Source organism: Monodelphis domestica, chromosome 7 (assembly GCF_027887165.1).
Source record: "Monodelphis domestica isolate mMonDom1 chromosome 7, mMonDom1.pri, whole genome shotgun sequence".
Taxonomy (NCBI): Eukaryota; Metazoa; Chordata; class Mammalia; order Didelphimorphia; family Didelphidae; genus Monodelphis; species Monodelphis domestica.
Window position 1 is genome coordinate 252,964,960 of NC_077233.1, and position 4,002 is coordinate 252,968,961.

Here is a 4,002-nt window from a genome sequence, read left to right on the forward strand (position 1 = left end):
AAGATCAAGAGTGAAACAAGAATGCCCATTACCACCTCTATTATTTAACATTGTACTAGAAACACTAGCAGTAGCAATTAGAGAAGAAAAAGAAATTGAAGGTATTAGAATTGGTCAATTAAGTGGATGGTTTTCCTAATACTGAACCATCCTTGCATTCCTGGTATGAACCCTACCTGGTCATGGTGAATAATCCTCACGATCATTTGCTGGAGTCTTTTTGCTAGTCTCTTATTTAAGATTTTTGCATCTCTATTCATTAAGGAGATTGGTCTAGATTTTTCTTTCTCTGTTTTTGACCCTCCTAGCTTTGGGATCAGTACCATGTTTGTGTCGTAAAATGAATTTGGTAGAATTCCTTCTTTGCTTATTCTATCAAATAGTTTGTATAATATTGAGATTAGTTGTTCTTTGAATGTTTGGAAGAATTCATTTATGAATCCATGTGGACCTGGGGATTGTTCTTAGGGAGCCCTTTGATGGCTTGTTCAATTCCATTTTCTGATATGGGGTTGTTTAGGTAATTTATTTCTTCCTCTGTTAGTCTAGGCAATTTATATTTTTGTAAGTATTCATCCATATCACCTAGATTGCCATATTTGTTGCCAATTAATTGGACATAGTAGTTTTTAATGATTGCCTTAATTTCCTCTTCATTAGAGGTGAGGTCTCCCTTTCATCTTGCATACTGTCAATTTGGTTTTTGTCTTTCCTTTTTATAATTAGACTGACTAGTACTTTGTCTTTTTTATTTGTTTTTTCAAAGTACCAGCTTCTAGTCTTATTTATTAAATCAATAGCTTGTTGACTTTCAATTTTATTAATTTCTTCTTTAATTTTTTTATCTTTAATTTAGTCTTCATCTGAGGTTTTTTTAATTTGTTTGCTTTTTAGTTTTTTTTTTTAATTTGCATGCCCAATTCATTGACCTCTGCCCTTCTTAATTTGTTAATATATGAACTCAAGGATATACATTTCCCCCTGTGTACTGCTTTGGCTGCATCCCATAAGTTTTGAAAGGATGTCTCATGATTCTCATTTTCTTCAATGAAGTTATTGTTTCTATGATTTGTTCTTTAACTATCCAGTTTTGGAGAATCGTATAGCTTAATTTCCAATTAGTTTTTGATTTACCTCTCCATGTACCCTTACTAATTATTATTTTCATTGCATTGTGATCTGAGAAGATTGCTTTTATTATTACTGCTCTTTTGCACTTGTTTGCAATGTTTTTATGCCCTAATACATGGTCAATTTTTGTGAATGCACCATGTGCTGCTGAAAAGAAGGTATATTCCTTTTTGTCCCTATTTGTTTTTCTCCACATGTCTACTAACTCTAATTTTCTAAGATTTCATTCACTTCTCTTATCTCTTCCTTATTTATTTTTTGGTTTGATTTATCTAGTTCTGATAGAGGAAGGTTCAGGTTCCCCACTAGTTTTTCTATCTATTTCATCCTTGAGCTCCACTAGTTTCTCCTTTAGAAACTGGATGCTATGCCATTTAGTGCATACATGTTGAATATGGATATTTCCTCATTGTCTATACTGCCTTTTATCAGGAGGTAATTACCTTCCCTATTTCTTTTAACTAGATTTCTTTTTACTTTGGCTTTGTCAGACATTATGATTGTGACTCCTACCTTCTTTCTTTCACCCTATGCATATCTACCTTCCTCATGTGTGTTTCTTGTAGACAACATATGGTAGGGTTGTGGATTCTAATCTACTCTGCTATTCTCTTGAGTTTTATGGGTGAGTTCATTCCATTTACATTCAGAGTTATGATTACTACCTGTGTATTTTCCAGCATTTTGATTTCTACTCCTGATCCTGCCTTTACTTCTTTCACTATTTCCTTCTACACCAATGTTTGTTTTTAATCAGTTCCCCTAGTTCCCACCCATATTTGACTTCCCTTTCTACCCCCTCCCTTCTTATTCCCCACCTTATTTTCCCTGTAGTCTTTCTAAAATTACCCCCACACTCTCTCCCTCCCTTGTACTGCTTCCCGTCCCCCCACCAGTCTGTTTATTACCCTTCTACTCCTGTATAGGGTGCAAATCTAATCTCTGCACCAATTGATTGGATTGTTCCTCCCTCTTTGGGTCAATTTCAAAGCATGTGTGAGTTGGGTATTTCCTATCTCCAACCTCTTTACCCTTCCAGTGTATTGATGTTCTCCCTCCCCTCTCACCATGAGCTTCTTTGTGATATATGAATTTCCCGCCATTTGTTTTTTTTCCCATTTCTTTTAGTAATAATCACTCTTTTTTAGCTCTAGTTGTATACACACATGTATATGTATTTATGCATGCCTATCTCTATATACCTATTTATGTCTTGTCCTTTTATCCTATACAGTTTGTCACTGTTCCTTCTAAGAATAATTTTCTAGCTGCCCAGGTGAAAACAACAATTTTTAAGAGTTACCAATGACCTCTTTTCTTATAGTGATACATACCATTTTAACTCATTGAGCCTCTTAATTTTTTTTGTTTTTCTTTTTTCCCTCTTTCTTAATTACCTTTTTATTATTCTCTTGAGTTCTGTGCTTGGGAATCAAATTTTCTACTCAGGTCTAGTCTTTTCTTTACAATTTCATGGAATTGTTCTATTTTTTTGAATGACCATACTTTCCCCTGTAAGAATATAGTCCGTTTTGCTGGGTAGTTGATTCTTGGTTGTAGACCTAGTTCCCTTGCTTTCCACAATATCATATTCCATACCTTTCTGTCCTTCAGTGTGGATGCAGCCAGATCCTGCATTATCCTCACTGTGGTTCCATGGTATCTGAATGACTTCTTCTTGGCAGCTTGTTTTATCTTTTCTTTGGTCTGATAGCTCTTGAATTTGGTTCTAATATTCCTGGGTGTTGTCAGTTGGGTATTAAGTACAGGAGGTGATCTGTGGATTCTTTCAATCTCCACTTTTCCTCTTTTTCTAGAATATAGAGGCAGTTTTCTTGAATAATTTCCTGTAGTATTGTGTACAGGCTTTTTCTTTTGTCATGTTCTTCTGGTAGACCAATGATTCTTAAATTGTCTCTCCTCAAATGATTTTCTAAATCCTCTATTTTGTGAATGAGATGCCTCATATTTTCCTTAATTTTTTTCATTCTTTTGCTTTTGTTTCATAGTGTCCTTCTGCCTTGTGAGGTCACTTAATTCTAGTTGTTGTATTCTTGTTCTTAAAAACTGGATTTCATCCCCGGCTTTTTGGTCATCCTTTTTCTGGTCTGATTTTCTATGGAGGTCATCTTTCATCCTTTTTACCTCATCCTTCATCTCCTTTGCCTTATCTTTCATCTCCTTTACCTCATTTTCTGGCTGATTAATTTTGGCTTTCAAGACACTCTTTTCTGTTTCCAGATGACTTATCTTGCTGTTAAAGTTGTCTTCAGCCTCTCTCAATTGTGTTTTGAATTGCATTTTGCGTCCTTCCAAAGCCTATATCCAATTCCCTGTGATTTCTGATTTATCGTTTGCTGATCCCTCCTTCTCTGTTCTGTTAACTGTATAGAAGCTATCTATTGTAATTTCTTTCTTCTTTTTCTGTTGTTTGCTCATATCCATCCCTTCTTTGCTCCCTGTATTTGTCTGTGCCCTTGCTCCTCTCATTTTTTTTTGTTTTGGGGGGCTTCTGACAGTCTCCCCTCTTGGAGCTTTGACAGAAGATCTCTCAGTGCAGTCTGTGGGGGAGGGGTGTTGGAATTTGATCTTTCCTGTCCTCTGGAGGCTTTTGATTGGGTTTAAGTCCAGCAGTCAATGAGGGAGGGGTGTGGAGCCGGAACTTCCCTGAGTTCTTAAGACTTTTTATGGGATTAAGTTCAGTTTGATTGGGCTGGGTGTGCTCTGAGGCCAAAACCTCCTGGAAGGCTGGAGGAAATATGGAGAATCTCCACATCTCTGGCCAGGCTGCCAGCTCTATGCTCCCTTGCTAGCTCCTTCCCTGTCATCTGTGTTTGACACTCTGAGCTTGGCACAGCCCTGCCTGTAAGG